This window comes from Bombina bombina, chromosome 4 (genome assembly GCF_027579735.1).
Source record: "Bombina bombina isolate aBomBom1 chromosome 4, aBomBom1.pri, whole genome shotgun sequence".
NCBI classification, from domain to species: Eukaryota; Metazoa; Chordata; class Amphibia; order Anura; family Bombinatoridae; genus Bombina; species Bombina bombina.
This window is the reverse complement of record NC_069502.1, coordinates 794,873,500-794,891,025: the sequence shown is the minus strand read 5'-3', so window position 1 is coordinate 794,891,025 and position 17,526 is coordinate 794,873,500. Positions and strand designations below refer to the sequence as shown.

General features: G+C 39.8%; 1 protein-coding gene across 2 annotated transcripts in view; it reads right to left on the bottom strand.

The window, feature by feature from the left end:
- LOC128655601 (gastrula zinc finger protein XlCGF17.1-like) overlaps window positions 1-17,526 on the bottom strand; it is a 48,904-nt gene that overhangs the window by 28,151 nt on the left and 3,227 nt on the right. For both annotated transcript variants that reach the window (XM_053709191.1, XM_053709192.1), the window contains exon 2: window positions 15,981-16,067. The gene's annotated coding sequence lies outside the window, so the exon portion shown is untranslated. The remainder of the gene's footprint in view (window positions 1-15,980; window positions 16,068-17,526) is intronic.

Below are 17,526 nucleotides of genomic sequence, written 5' to 3'. Positions count from 1 at the left end.
TATTTATGCAAATGATGACCCTGAGGGAAGTCTGCTTAAGGCCCCACTATTCAAAGCATCGTTAGATGTCTACGCTTTGAATATCGGTGCCTTAGGGAGACTTCTCTCAGGGTCATCATTTGCATAAATAAAAAGAATAAGAAAAGGGGCATGTTTGTGCAAAATCAGCAAGCGGTGATGTCTCTTCTATAGAAATCAATGGGAGAATGATGTCACCACCCACACCGCAGCTCGTCTGCATTTTGCTGCGGATGGGGGGGGGGGTGGAGCCTATTTGAAGTGTACTTAAACATTGCAGACAGTGCGGTTACTGAAACTAAAAATAGTTTCCGTGTAGGCAAACTTCAAATATTGACATGAGGACTTAAGTTTTATTACACCTACTCTATCTCAGGCAATGTAGTCTCGGACAGCTGATAGCTGGGGAGACAAACATGGCCACTACCCTCCTCGCAACCTGCACTTCGCTGATTCAAACATATCAATCTTTTGCCATTAACATTACACTTAAGCTACACTCCCTCTGCTCTGCCTCGCTACCTCCCACTGACAAGCCTACACCTACGTCACAGCTAACTTACACTCCCCCTAACCCGCCCAGATAACAAATCCTGACCGCCGACACATACATCACGCCTAACCTACACATCCCCGGAATGCCCAGCTAACTTCCACATACTGCCTACTGTCCAAAAATACCTCACTATCATAAACTATACTAAATAAAAAAAACTCCCCATTATAACAATAAAGCGAGGCCACAAAAGTTAAAATCAATGTTTAAATAAAAATGTCACAGAGATACGCTAAAACGCCAGCTGCCGACCTGCTGAAATACCTCGCCAGCTTATCCAGGCTCCTTGAACTCTGTGCCGTACCGGAATTTAGCCCCAGTTCGCCACTTCTTAAAAGGGGTTTCCAATCGAGCAGGGTATTGTCGCCCTTTTAGTATGTTGTCTGCAATTTGATGAGGCACCTAGGAATACTACTTGTTTGAGGGTGCTACCTTCTGGGAGGAATGGGGGACACTTCAATTACGGTCCCCCATTCCTCCCAGAATATAGCACCCCCAAATTTATTGGAGTAGAAGATCTCATCGATTTATCTATTCATGAAGTAGAACAACAGATCATCCATTCCGATTTCAAAAAGAAATCGAGCTTTTACCCAATAGGGGCTCAGGGTGAACACATACATTTATTTTCAAAATTAGTCATGGATGATTTAGAAAAAGCCTTTACACATAACAAACAATATTTGAATAAACATGTAGATAATCTCAGTACCTTAGAAAATAAGTACCTTAAGAAATTGATTGACAATAAGAATATTGTCATTTGGGGCACAGACAAGGGTGGTGCTGATCGTCATCCAGGACAGAGATAAGTACTTAGGTGAAGCATATTGTTTGTTGGGAGATTCTACCACCCATTGTGTGCTGGATGGGGATCCTACCATCAAATATGTGAGGGATCTTAAGAATATGCTATGTAAAGCCAAAGATAAATATATTATATCTAATGAAGAGTACCACTTTCTTCTAGAAACTTTCCCTAGGACTTCGTTTTTTTATCATCTACCGAAAGTCCACAAGGACTCTCAGAATCCTCCAGGTAGACCCATCATTTCTGGGATTGATTCTTTATGTGATTCTTTATGCTTGTCCAAATATGTGGACTTTTATTTACAGACGGTTGTACAGAAAACCAGGGCCTACCTAAGAGAAAGTACTCAGATGATTACCACCTTTAAAGGGATTAATTGGGAACCAGACTATTGGTGGATTACTTGGGACGTCACGTCGCTTTATACATGTATCCCCCATGATCAGGGTAGCAGGGCCGTAAATGTGGAACTCCAAAGAGGGAATATTCCAAATGCCCACAGTGATTTTATTATAGAATCCATACTGTTTATTCTAGAGCACAACTATTTTGCGTTCGAAAATAAATACTACAGACAAATTAAGGGGACTGCAATGGGGACGACTTTTGCACCCTCATACGCTAATCTTTACGCCAATGATTATAAAATGAACACAATTGGTACAATAATCCCTTCTATAAAAATATAATTAAATTCCACCGCTATATTGATGATGTAATTATTTTGTGGAAGCGATATGTGAACAGTATCAATGAATTTATGAAGTATATGGATAATAATGAGAATAATCTAAAATCTACAGGAAAATACTCCCAAAATATGATATCATTTTATCGATTTGGTTCTCAATAAGGATGCAAACAACTTGATTTCAGTTGCTAATTATAGGAAACCAACTGAGAAAAATAGCTATATAGAAGCCACTAGTGGACATAAACCAAGCTGGTTATTTAATGTTCCATACGGGCAATATCTCCATATGCGCAGAAATTGCATACACATGTCCAACTTTCATAAAGAAAGCAGCTATTTTGGATAAAAAAATTAATGAAAAAGGATATAAGCCTGAACTTCTGGAGAAGGCTAAAGTTAGAGCTATAAATACAAACAGAAATAGTCTACTCAATAGTAATAGGAAGCGAGGATTCAAGCAAAATCAGGATGATACCCCTAGATTTATTACTACCTATAACCAAGGGGCTGCTACAACTAAAAAGATTTTTAAAAAGCATTGGAATATTTTGAAAACAGACCCCATCTTGGGAGCCCAATTGACAGAAACCCCCAATAACTTTTAGGAAAGGTAAAAATCTAAAAAAATGAATTGGCACCAAGTAAATTGAGGGATCCTATATCAGTAACAAGTCAATCTAACTGGCTTACCGCTGCAAAAGAAACATATGACTGTAGGAAGACAGTGTGCAATATGTGTAGCCACGTAGATAAATCCCCAAAATTTACAAATTGGGATGGGTCTATAGAATTTGATATCAAATATAGAACTACCTGTGATTCGACCTTTGTAGTGTATCTGCTTACGTGTGGGTGTGGCCTGTTGTATGTGAGGCGCACAAAGAGGAAGATTATAACAAGAGTAAATGAGCACATATATAATATTAAAATAAAGAAAAAACAGAATTTATGTTTACCTGAAAAATTTCGTTCTCCTACGGTGTGTCTGGTCCACAGCTTCATCCTTACTTGTGGGATATTCTCTTCCCTTACAGGAAGTGGCAAAGAGAACACACAGCAGAGCTGTCCATATAGCTCCCCTTAGGCTCCGCCCCTCCCAGTCATTCGACCGACGGTTAGGAGAAAAAGGAGAACCATAGGGTTCAGTGGTGACTGTAGTTTGGAAAAATACATTTAAACCTGACTAAATGCCAGGGTGGGCCGTGGACCGGACACACCATAGGAGAAAGAAATTTATCAGGTAAACATAAATTCTGTTTTCTCCTTCATTGGTGTGTCCGGTCCATGGCTTCATCCTTACTTGTGGGAACCAATACCAAAGCTTTAGGACACGGATGAATGGAGGGAACAATTCAGGTAACCTAAACGGAAGGCACCACTGCTTGTAAAACCTTTCTCCCAAAAAAAGCCTCTGAAGAAGCAAAAGTATTGAATTTGTAAAATTTAGTGAATGTATGCAGCGAAGACCAAGTCGCTGCCTTACAAATCTGTTCAACAGAAGCCTCATTCTTGAAAGCCCATGTGGAAGCCACAGCTCTAGTAGAGTGAGCTGTAATTCGTTCAGGAGGCTGCCTTCCAGCAGTCTCATAAGCCAACCGGATGATGCTTTTCAGCCAGAAAGACAGAGAGGTCGCAGTCGCCTTTTGACCTCTCCTCTTGCCAGAATAGACGACAAACAAGGACGATGTTTGTCTGAAGTCCTTAGTTGCTTTTAGATAAAACTTTAAAGCACGAACCACATCAAGATTGTGTAACAGACGTTCCTTGTTAGAAACTGGATTAGGACACAGAGAAGGAACAACTATTTCCTGGTTGATATTCTTATTGGAAACCACTTTTGGAAGAAAACCAGGTTTGGTACGTAAAACGGCCTTATCTGTATGAAACACCAGATAGGGTGAATTACACTGCAAAGCAGACAATTCAGAAACTCTTCTAGCAGAAGAAATAGCTACTAAAAACAAAACTTTCCAAGATAGTAACTTAATATCTATGGAATGTAGAGGTTCAAACGGAACCCCTTGAAGAACTGAAAGAACTAAATTTAGACTCCATGGAGGAGCCACAGGTCTGTAGACAGGCTTGATTCTGACTAAAGCCTGTACAAACGCCTGAATATCTGGCATGGCTGCCAGACGCTTGTGTAACAAAACAGACAGAGCAGATATCTGTCCCTTTAAGGAACTAGCTGACAAACGTTTCTCCAATCCTTCTTGGAGAAAAGATAGTATCCTTGGAATCCTAATCTTACTCCATGAGTAACCCTTGGATTCGCACCAGCAAAGATATTTCCGCCATATCTTATGGTAAATTTTCCTGGTGACAGGCTTTCTAGCCTGGATCAGAGTATCTATAACTGATTCCAAAAACCCACGCTTAGCTAGAATCAAGCGTTCAATCTCCAAGCAGTCAGTTGCCGAGAGACTCGGTTTGGATTTTCGAATGGACCTTGAATTAGAAGGTCCTGCCTCAAAGGCAGCTTCCATGGTGGAACCGATGACATATTCACCAGGTCTGCATACCAAGTCCTGCGTGGCCACGCAGGAGCTATCAGAATTACCGAAGCTAGATTGAACGACCAAGGCGCTAATAAGGCATCTACCAATGTCGCCTTGGGATCCCTGGACCTGGACCCGTAACGTGGAACTTTGGAGTTCTGACGTGACGCCATCAGATCCAAATCTGGAATGCCCCATAGTTGAGTTAACTGTGCAAAAACCTCTGGGTGAAGTTCCCACTCCCCCGGATGGAAAGTCTGACGACTCAGATAATCCGCTTCCCAGTTGTCCACACCTGGGATGTGAATTGCTGATAGATGGCAGGAGTGATCCTCCGCCCATTTTATGATCTTGGATACCTCCCTCATCGCCAGGGAACTCCTTGTTCCCCCTTGATGATTGATGTACGCCACAGTCGTCATGTTGTCCGACTGAAATCTGATGAATGTGGCCTCCGCTAGATGAGGCCACGCCTGGAGCGCATTGAATATCACTCTCAATTCCAAAATGTTTATCGGGAGAAGAGATTCTTCCCGAGACCATAGACCCTGAGCTTTCAGAGACTCCCAGACCGCACCCCAGCCTAAGAGGCTGGCGTCGGTCATGACAATGATCCACTTTGGTCTGCGGAAACTCGTTCCCTGAGACAGGTGATCCTGAGTCAAGCACCAGAGGAGTGAGTCTCTGGTTTTCTGGTCCATTTGTATTTGGGGAGACAAATCTGCATAATCCCCGTTCCATTGTTTGAGCATGCACAGTTGCAATGGTCTTAAATGAATTCGAGCAAAAGGAACCACGTCCATTGCAGCAACCATTAGTCCCATTACCTCCATGCACTGGGCTATGGAGGGTTCTGGAATGGAGTGAAGAACTCGTCAGATGTTCAAAAGCTTTAACTTCCTGACCTCCGTCAGAAAAATTTTAATTTCTACCGAGTCTATTATTGTTCCCAGGAAGGGAACCCTTGTGAACAGGGACAGAGAACTCTTTTCTATGTTCACCTTCCACCCGTGAGACCTTAGAAAGGCTAGAACAATGTCCGTATGAGCCTTTGCCTTGTGAAAAGACGACCCTAGTATTAAAATGTCATCTAGGTAAGGTGCTACTGCAATGCCCCTTGGCCTTAGTACCGCTAGAAGGGACCCTAGCACCTTTGTGAAAATTCTGGGAGCAGTAGCCAATCCGAAGGGAAGAGCCACAAACTGGTAATGCTTGTCCAGAAAGGCGAACCTTAGAAACTGATGGTGATCTTTGTGGATAGGAATATGCAGGTACGCATCCTTTAAGTCCACGGTAGTCATATATTGACCCTCCTGGATCAATGGCAAGATTGTCCGAATGGTTTCCATTTTGAATGATGGAACTCTGAGGAACTTATTTAGGATTTTTAAGTCCAGAATTGGCCTGAAAGTTCCTTCCTTTTTGGGAACTACAAACAGGTTTGAGTAAAACCCTCTCCCTTGTTCTTGTATCGGAATTGGGTGTATCACTCCCATCTTTAAAAGGTCTTCTACGCAATGTAAGAATGCCTGTCTCTTTATCTGGTCTAAAGATAAGCGAGACATGTGGAACCTTCCCCTTGGGGGAGAGTCTTTGAATTCTAGAAGGTACCCCTGAGAGACAATTTCTAGTGCCCAGGGGTCCGGAACATCTCTTGCCCAGGCCTGAGCAAAGAGAGAAAGTCTGCCCCCTACTAGATCCGGTCCTGGACCGGGGGCTAATCTTTCATGCTGTCTTGGTAGCAGCAGCAGGCTTCTTGGCCTGTTTACCTTTGTTCCAGCCTTGCAATGGTTTCCATGCTGGTTTGGGCTGGGATGTGTTACCCTCCTGCTAAGTGGCTGAAGAGGTAGCAGCTGGTCCGTTCCTGAAATTGCGAAAGGAACGAAAATTAGACTTGTTTTTATTCTTGAAAGGCCTATCTTGTGGGAGGGCATGGCCCTTTCCCCCAGTGATATCCGAAATAATTTCTTTCAATTCTGGCCCGAATAGGGTCTTACCCTTGAAAGGAATGTTAAGCAATTTTGTTTTGGACGACACATCCGCCAACCAAGATTTTAGCCAAAGCGCTCTGCGCGCCATGATTGCAAAACTTGAATTTTTTGCCGCCAATTTAGCTAACTGAAAAGCGGCATCTGTAATGAAGGCATTAGCCAACTTCAGAGCGTGAATTCTGTCCATGACTTCATCATAAGAAGTCTCCTTCTGAAGCGAGTTTTCTAATTCCTCAAACCAAAAAGACGCTGCCTTGGTTACAGGAATAATGCAAGAAATTGGTTGAAGAAGAAAACCTTGTTGAACAAAAATTTTCTTAAGCAAACCTTCTAATTTTTTATCCATAGGATCTTGAAAGCGCAACTATCTTCTATTGGTATAGTCGTGCGTTTAGCTAGCGTTGAAACTGCTCCCTCTACCTTAGGGACCGTCTGCCACGCGTCCTTTCTGGGGTCAACAATGGGGAACATTTTCTTAAATATAGGGGGGGGAACAAACGGTACACCTGGTCTCTCCCATTCCCTAGTCACTATATCCGCCACCCTCTTGGGTATCGGAAACACCTCAGTGTGTACTGGGACCTCTAAGAATTTGTCCATTTTACACAATTTTTCTGGAACCACCAAAGGTTCACAATCATCAAGAGTAGCTAGGACCTCCTTAAGTAGGGAGCGGAGGTGTTCTAGCTTAAATTTAAACGCTATGGTATCAGGCTCTGCCTGCTGAGAAACTTTTCCTGTGTCAGAAATTTCTCCCTCAGACAGGCCCTCCCTCACCGCCAAATCAGATTGATGTGAGAGCACTACAGATAAATTATCCTCTGCGTCTGCTTGCTCATTCTCTTTATTTAAAACTGAGCAATCACGCTTCCTAGTAAAGGCTGGCAGTTTGGATAAAAATGCTGAAAGAGAGTTATCCATTACTGTCGCTAACTGTTGCATGGTAATCATCATTGGTGCGCTAGATGTACTGGGCAACGCTGGCCCGGGCATAGCTGGTATTGACACAGAAGGAGAGGATAGCGAGCTATCTCCACTACCTTCAGCTAAAGAATCATCTTGGGCTATATCTTTAAGTGAGATTGCATGGTCCTTAAGCTGCTTGGACGCTATGGCACACTTCACACATAAATTTAATGGGGGAACCACCTTGGACTTTGAACATATAGAACATAGGCTATCTGAAGGATCAGACATGTTTGACCAACCTTAACAGAACTTCAATGCAACAAAAATTATTTTTTACAAAAACGTTACTGTCTCTTTAAATAATAAACGTGCACACTTTATTACTGAAACATCAAAAAACCATTAAATACACATCCGATTTGAATGAAATTTTCACCACAGTGTCTTAATGCTTTGAAAAGATTGCACACAAATTTTCAGACCAATTAACCCCTCAGTGCCCAAACCGGAGCTAATAACAGTTATTAACCGGTTAACACAGTACAGTCCCCTGCTACAGCTTCTACTGTAGCCTTTACCTTCCTTAGGGATGAATTTGCTAAACCTGTCTGGGGTCCCTTTCTGAGCCTCTGGGCTCCCCACTAGAAGCTGCATGCACTGCCTAGTCAAAAAATGCTGAGTAATTGCTGCATGAGGCTTCCTTCCTCTTCCTTCCAGAGTGGAGGGGCCTTTCTGACTAGAATAGGTGTCTAACCAAGTGCCAGGCGCAAATTAAACCCCAAAGGTGTTTTAAGTTTGAAAAAAACACATTTTTTATAGCCAAAATGTGCTAAAAAGAAATCGATTAAGCCCACAATTAGTGTCAACCAGCATAGAGCCCTTAATATAAGCCATCTGTTTATACAGAGTGTAAGAAAAATGGCTTACCTATCCCAGAGGGATTAGCTGACAGTCTTCTAGCATTACATGGTCTTGTTAGAAAAATGACTGATCATACCTGAAGCAGATAAGCCTGCAAACTGTTCCCCCCAACTGATGTTCTCTGGTTTCAACAGTCCTGCGTGGGAACAGCAATGGATTTTAGATATTGGTGCTAAAATCATATTCCTCTTAGCAGAAATCTTCATCTGCTCTTTCTGCTGCAGAGTAAATAGTACAAGCCAGCACTATTTTAAAATAACAAACTCTTGATAGAAGAAATAAAAACTACAACTAAACACCACATACTCTTCACCACCTCCATGGAGGTGCTACTTGTTAGAGCGGCAAAGAGAATAACTGGGAGAGGCGGAGCCTAAGGGGAGCTATATGGACAGCTCTGCTGTGTGTTCTCTTTGCCACTTCCTGTAAGGGAAGAGAATATCCCACAAGTAAGGATGAAGCCGTGGACCGGACACACCAATGTAGGAGAAAACAATTAAACATAGCATCCCTAGCCACTTTTGTGAAAAACATAATTGCAATCCCTTATCTCTTAAAGTGAGAATCATAGATTGGATTCCTTCAAATGTACATAATAGGCCGCTGGCTCTGAGACAGCAGGAGACCTACTGGATTTATAAAATTGGTTCCTTACACCCCAGAGGTCTTAATGTTGACTAGGATCTAGCAGCCTATATGTAGAAGCGCTTTTATGTAGATGTAATTGTATATTAGCTAGTAATGGTATATTTATCTTTATAAACATAAGCTTTACATTTATTATCATTACTTTGATTAATTTGTAATGATAATTTTTATATAAATTGAATTACACTTAGAATTGTTATGGAAAGAGGTATGCACAGATATATCTCTGTATATACTATTTACAGTTCATTATAGTATCCTTTATGTTTTTTTTTTAAATGATATTGTATTAATTTGTTATTGATTTTATTAACTTCAATAATGCATCCAGAGTTTTAGAGTTAAATTGAATAACTGTGGAATTAGTGTCTCTATTGTGTAGATATAGGTAATATTAACTATTGCCCACTAGAGATCGCTATTCCCCTAGATATAAATTGACATCGGAAATCTAGTTATCTATTTGTATATATACACAACTGCCCTTGAAAAAGTCTGGAGGAAACGCATAGGGATCTATTTGATGTGCCTTGTGGAAGGCTTGTACTGAGGACGACCTGCTTGCTGGGGGGCGCTTCAGTGATTTGCCGGTTGTGACATCAGACGCCACTTCTCTGGAAGTTGATGCCGTGTAAGATCTTGGATGTCAGGCTAGTGGGACTCGTCAAGCAGCTTCATATCACATCAAGGACATTCATCTCATATGGATACTGAATTGTCAAAGTTTTAATGTAAGTGTTTATGTTTTACTGCACTGGTTTTATTGAATACATTTTTCTAAGCCGTTCTTGCGCTATTATTACTGTTTTTCATACCCCGTACGGTTTTGGTACCCTCTAACTGAGCATGTTCAGTATGAGGTAATTGCATTCCACAGCCGACTGAAAATAATGTGTGGAATGCAATTTGGCATGCGCAGATAGAGTGGTAGCAAATTCTGAAGGGAGAGACATTTACCTCTTAAAGAGGCCACTCAGCCCCTTTTACCCCCGTTGTGTTGTAGTTGTGCCCAGCGGTTTAATGTCCCTTTAATGCTAAAAAGTTATAGTTATTTATTGTCTCATATGAGGTGAATATGTAATAAACTGACAGTATAAAAAACAAATTATGCTTACCTGATAATTTCATTTCCATCTGTACGAGGAGAGTCCACGGCTTTATTCCCAAGTAAAACCCCTCATGTGACTAACAAAATTACATACACATTATAGTAACTACATAGCTCTGTGCCTATAAACCTTATTAAACCACTGATTTAGTGCTCCCTATATGTGACTAACATTACATACACATTATAGTAACTACATAGCTCTGTGCCTATAAACCTTATTAAACCCGATTTAGTGCTCCCTATATGTAACCAACAACACCACATACACATTATAGTAACTACACAGCTCTGTGCCTATAAACCTTATTAAATCCCTGATTTAGTGCTCCCTGTATGTGATCAACAACATCACATTCACATAGTAACTACACAGCTCTGTGCCTATAAACCTTATTAAACCACTGATTTAGTGCTCCCTGTATGTGACTAACATTACATACACATTATAGTAACTACATAGCTCTGTGCCTATAAACCTTATTAAACCCAATTTAGTGCTCCCTATATGTAACCAACAACACCACATACACATTATAGTAACTACACAGCTCTGTGCCTATAAACCTTATTAAATCCCTGATTTAGTGCTCCCTGTATGTGATCAACAACATCACATACACATAGTAACTACACAGCTCTGTGCTTTTAAAACTTAGTAAACTCCTGATTTAGGGCTCCCTGTATTTGACCAATAACACCACATACACATTATAGTAACTATATTAGAATACATTATCTCCAGCACCTGTGTATCCAGTGGGTGACGCCATCCAGGACCTCACACCAAAAGTCCCAAAAGTTAATCCAATAGAGCAAATCAGATGGTAGCACTCCAGTAATCTTAAAGGGACAGTCTATACCAGAAATGGTATTGTTTTAAAAGATAGATAATCCCTTTATTACCCATTCCCCAGTTTTGCATAACCAACACAGTTATATTAATATACTTTTAACCTCTGTGATTATCTTGTATCTAAGCTTGTGCAAGCTGCCCCTTTATTTCAGTTCTTTTGACAGACTTGCAGTTTAGCCAATCAGTGCCTGCTCCCAGATAACTTCATGTGCACGAGCACAGTGTTATCTATATGAAATACATGAACTAACACCCTCTAGTGGTGAAAAACTGTTAAAATGCATTCTGAAAAGAGGTGGCCTTCAAGGTCTAAGAAATTAGCATATGAACCTCATAGGTTAAGCATTCAACTAAGAATACCAAAAGAACAAAACAAAATTGGTGATAAAAGTAAATTGGAAAATTGTTTAAAATTACATGCCCTATCTGAATCATTAAAGCTTATTTTGGCCTAGACTGTCCCTTTAAAATATGTATTATTTAATCACAGCAACTCCAAAAAAGACAATAAAACAACAACTTTTCTTGGTGTTACCCCTTAATCATGTTTCATTCTTCTTTGGAGTTGCTGTGATTACATAATACATATTTTAAGATTATTGGAGTGTTGCCATCTGATTTGCTCTATTACATTTTAGTAACTACACAGCTCTGTGCCTATAAACTTTATTAAACCCCTGATTTAGTGCTCCCTGTATGTGACCAACAACACCACATGCACATTATAGTAACTACACATCTTTGTGCCTATAAACCTTATTAAACCCCTGATTTAATGCTCTCTTTATGTGACCAACAACACCACATACACATTATAGTAACTACACAGCTCTATGCCTATAAACCTTATTAAACCCCTGATTTAGTGCTCCCTGTATGTGACCAACAACACCACATACACATTATAGTAACTACACAGCTCTGTGCCTATAAACCTTATTAAACCCCTGATTTAATGTTCTCTATTCTCTATATGTGACCAACAACACCACATACACATTATAGTAACTACACAGCTCTGTATTTATAAAACTTATTAAACCCCTGATTTAGTGCTCCCTGTATGTATGTGACCAACAACACCACATACACATTATAGTAACTACACAGCTCTATGCCTATAAACCTTATTAAACCCCTGATTTAGTGCTCCCTGTATGTGACCAACAACACTACATACACATTATAGTAACTACACAGCTCTGTGCCTATAAACCTTATTAAACCCCTGATTTAATGTTCTCTATTCTCTATATGTGACCAACAACACCACATACACATTATAGTAACTACACAGCTTTGTGGCTATAAACTTTATTAAACCCCTGATTTAGTGCTCCTGTATGTTACCAACAACACCACATTATAGTAACAACACAGTTCTGTGCCTATAACCCTTATGAATCCCCTGATTTAGTGCTCCCTGTATGTGACCAACAACACCACGTACACATTATAGTAACTACACAGCTCTGTGCCTATGAACCTTATTAAACTCCTGATTTAGTGCTCCTGTATGTGACCAACAACACCACATACACATTATAGTAACTACACAGCTCGGTGCCTATGAACCTTATTAAACTCCTGATTTAGTGCTCCTGTATGTGACAAACAACACCACATACACATTATAGTAACTACACAGCTATGGGTCTATAAATCTTATTAACCCCTGATTTAGTGCTCCTGTATGTGACCAACAACCCCACATACACATTATAGTAACTACACAGCTCTGTGCCTATAAACCTTATTAAACCCCTGATTTAGTGCTCCTGTATGTTACCAGCAACCCCCCATACACATTATAGTAACTACACAGCTCTGTGCCTATGAACCTTATTAAACTCCTGATTTAGTGCTCCTGTATGTGACAAACAACCCCACATACATATTATAGTAACAACACAGCCTATAAACCTTATTAAACCCCTGATTTAGTGCTCCCTGTATTTGACCAATAACACCACATACACATTATAGTAACAACACAGCTCTGTGCCTCAAAACCATATTAACCAGCAAATACTCAGTTAAAAAAAGGAAAAACACTGCATTAGCCATGTTTAACATTACATCAGCACTACTTTATTAAAAGGGACATAACATACAAAAAGAAAATTTAATAAGTTACAGCATTTTATTATTGCATGGTTGATTGCATAAAACTATGTTTCAACTCCTACAAAAGATAATAAACACATAGCTAAAGTCAGCTTCAGATCAGCAATGCACTACTGGGAGCTAGCTGAGCACATATCATGAGCCAATGACAAGAGACTAAGGCGTGTACCCACCAATCACCAGCTAGTTTCATGTAGTGCACTGCTGCTGCTTAGGGTATGTACATGTGCTTTTCAACAAAGGATACCAAGAGAACAAATCACATGCTCTTTTACAGTGTCTCAACCGTGGTCCTCAAGTACCCCCAACAGGCCAGGTTTTCATTATAGCTGACCAGTGCACAAGCGAAGAAATCAGCTGATCAGTAACACCATGGTTATTAACAAGCTCTCACCCATCAGCTGATTATTTCACCTGTTCACTGGTTCAGCTATAATGAAAAGGTATTTAAATGCGGCTTAATATAAACTTCTGCATATCACAAACATACTAATGACCTTATGTCCCTTTGAAGTGATAGTAAATTTGCACGATCTGGTAAAGCTATATTAATGTATTAAATGAAACGGACCTTAGTTTATCATTTTTAATTGAATATGGACTGTAACCTAATTGTATAAGTTTTATTACATTACCCATCTCTTGACGAACAACACAAAAGTTATTTTTTTCAAGAGGTGGCGTTTCCACCTTATATCTAATAGCCGTGCTTGAGTGCTGTATAGCCAACATAGCTTTACCAGATTGTGCAAATTTACTATCACTTTAAGGCAATCAGACCATGATGACAAAACCAGGTGACATGCATGTGACCTCCTGCTTACCTTTGTGTGCATCAGGAAGGTCTGAGGTTTGGTTCTTGTCAGACATTGTCTTGTTCAGCAACTGAATTTGTCAGATATTCTTATAATGTTTCTCCTTTACTGACAAACACAGTAAGCTGTATTGAACGTGATCTTAACAGTAACAGGAGCCTAAACACTCAGAGAAAGAGCTGTTTTACGAACAGTTCATTGTCATAGGAGAAAATGCTGGGAATTATGGGCGAGATTACATATGCGGCGCAAGCTTCAGCTGCTGGAACCCGCGTTGCCTGTAATTTCACCCTGCACATCAGGGAATCACATAAACCCCGCCGTAAGTCGGATAAACTAGCGATGTCCAGAAATGAGAGTAAATACAGCCCAAAAAATCCCTAATCTAAAAAAAAAAAGCCACACAAAAAAAAAAAAAATTTTAATTAGACAATAGGATTAGAGCTACTGAAATCCTATTGGCTAATTTAAATCAGCCAATAGGATTTCAGTAGCTCTCATCCTATTAGGCAATAGGAATGCAAGGTACCCCATATTTCAACGGGTACCTTTTATTCAAGCTTCAGTGTGCGGCAACGATCGTACGAAGAGGATCTCCACACTGGATGGCTCAGCGGTCGCCGGTCTTCTTCCACGGTCACCTCTTCGTCGCCTTGGTCCTGGATGAAGCTAGAGGTCCCCGCGCTGGAAGAAGATGTTGCCGCTTCAAAGAAGACTTCACCGCCTGGAAGAAGACCTTCTCCACTGGACTTCAGGAATGGTGAGTACCTATTTGGGGGGTTAGATTTAGGTTGTTTTTTTTTTAGATTAGGGATTTTTGGGCTGTAAAAGAGCTGAATGCCCTTTAGGGGCAATTGGTAGTTTAGGTTTTTTTACTGCTGTTTTTTTTTTTTTTGGGGGGGGGGTTTGGTGGGGTTTTTTTAACTGTTAGGGAGGTCTTAAGTATTTTTTAAATGTAAAAGAGCTGTTAACTTAGGGCAATGCCCTACAAAAGGTTCTTTTAAGGGCTATTGGTACTTTAGTTTAGGTTGGGTGTGTTTTTATTTTGGGGGGCATTTTTATTTTCATAGGGGTATTAGATTAGGTTTAATTTTTTTATATTTTTGATAATTTGGTTTATTTTTTTGTGTAATGTTAGACTTTTTTGTAATTTTAGATTAATTTAATTTTAGTTTTTTTTTTTAAGTAATGTTGGTTTTTTTATTTTAATTGTAATTTTGTATTTTTTTATTTTATGTAATTGTGGTTAATTTAGGGGGTGTAAGGTTAGGGGGCTTAGTAAATAAATTAGTTATTTGCGATGTGGGGGGTTGGAGGTTTAGGAGTTAATAGCTTAATTATGTTTATTGCGATGGGGGGGTTGGCGGTTTAGTGGTTAATAGTATAATTAGGTTTATTGCATTGTGGGGGGTTGGATGATTAGGGGTTAATATGCTAATTATATACTTTGGGATGTGGGGGGTTGGCAGATTAGGGGAAAATAGGTATATTGCGATGTGGGGGTTGGCAGATTAGGGGTTAATATGTAGATTGCGATGTGGGGGGTGGCGGATTAGAGGTTAATAGGTTTATTAGCTATATTTTGTGACGTGGGGATTGGCGGATTAGGGGTTAATTTTATTAGTTATTGCGGTGGGGGGTGGCAGTTGACAGTTAGATAGATACTGCGCATATGTTAGGTGTTTGTTAATACTTCCAGGGAGTAACGGTGCTCACATTTTCAGCGCAAGGCTTTCTGCGCCTTCCTATGTGTGGCGAGGTGAAAATGGAGTAAAATTTCTCCATTTTCGCTGCATAAGTCCCTGCACTGAATATGTGATACAGATTTGTGACGTGGTTCTATGTTAGTTTATAGGAGTAAAATTAGCGGGCAATGGGTGAAGCTGTTTCTAACCATTTGCATATCCATTTATTTAAAGGGACAGTGTACACCAGTTGTCATATAACTCCATGTAATAAACAATACTATAAAAAGAATATGCACAGATACTGATCTAAAATCCAGTATAAAACCTTTTAAAAACTTACTTAGAAGCTCCCAGTTTTGCACTGTTGATGAAGTTAGGCTGGGAAATCCATTGAAAGGGGCTGGAAAATCAGGAACAGCAGACACTCCTGCCAGCATATGAAAAGACACATTAGAAAAACAGGAGCAGCAGAAGTCTTTAGACCTGCGTCTACATCTGAAACTTTAGGGCTTGGTTAGGAGTCTGAAAATCAGCACAATGTTATTAAAAAATAAGGAAAACATTACATTGTTACAAAAACACTCCCAGATGGGTTGTTTAAATAGATAATCTACAAAATAAAAATGCAAATAAAAATCTAGTGTACAATGTGCCTTTAAACATCAATTCCAGTCTTACGGCGTCAGAATGAGGCTCCCATTGTAGCCTATGGAAGTACGCTCTTGTAAGCGTAATGCTTACCTGGGTCCCGTTCGCATTGCACTCAACCTGTAATGCCAGCACACATTTGTGCGTGCTGGTATTACTATGAGGAGCGCAACTATCGCTTTCACAAAAGTGATATTTTGAGCTTCACTGATAATTTAGCCCTGTATGTTCTAAAAATGTAATTTATGATTCAACATTTCAGTAAAATTTTATGTTCACCGTCAAACTAATCAACATTCGGGTGAGTTGCATCATTTTTAGAGCTGTAACAACTAATCGTCATAATCAATAATAATCGATTATGAAAATAGTTGTCAACGAATCTCATAATCGATTAGTTGGTTTGCAATTAGTTGGTCTGTGCACTGCACCAGCTGCTTCACACCAATGAGCTCCTGCACATGGTATTGTGTTTTATGGTTATGTCCTTAGCCTAAAGGATGTCTACAGACGTATACTTTTCACTTTTTCAGGACAGTATAAGTTTACAACTACCCCTGGCTTATGTGCAACCCAGATATAATAGTCATCATTTGGATTGTTTATATTAAATCAGGTAATTTGGAACTAGGCTTTGCATGATATAGTGCTGAGCTTGTTATTTACACCTAGCCCCTAGACTGATGGGAGTTATTTAAATTGATATGCACTATTATCTGTTTGCACAGTTATTAGCGTATTGCTTGCTATTGCTGATTATATGTACTGTATAAATAAATGTGTAAGGCTTTGTCCTGTTATTGATATATAGTCCTTAGTGCTTTTGATTTTTTATTTTTTTTATAGTTTTTAATAAATTGTGATAATATGTACCAGATTCAACCTTTATAAGTATATATCTGTTATTTTTAGAGCGGACTAGATATTTCCCCTAACCCTTTAGCTGGTTATTTACCAATGTATATAGATATTCAAGATATTTTTTTATAAATGAAGTCAAGGGTTACTTTATTTAGAGGCTCCTTTCCAAGGTGGAAAACACTTTGCATTGGTGAAGAGCTAACAAAGATAAATATCCCACTTTGGTGAAATTAGCAAAACCCTACTTATGCATCTCAAGCACCTCAACACCATCTGAGTGCCTCTTCTCTGCTGCAGGAAATATAGCTGCAAACAGAGAACCAGCCTTAGCCAGAAGCATGTGGACATGTTGAGATTTCTGCATTTCAATGCAAAGT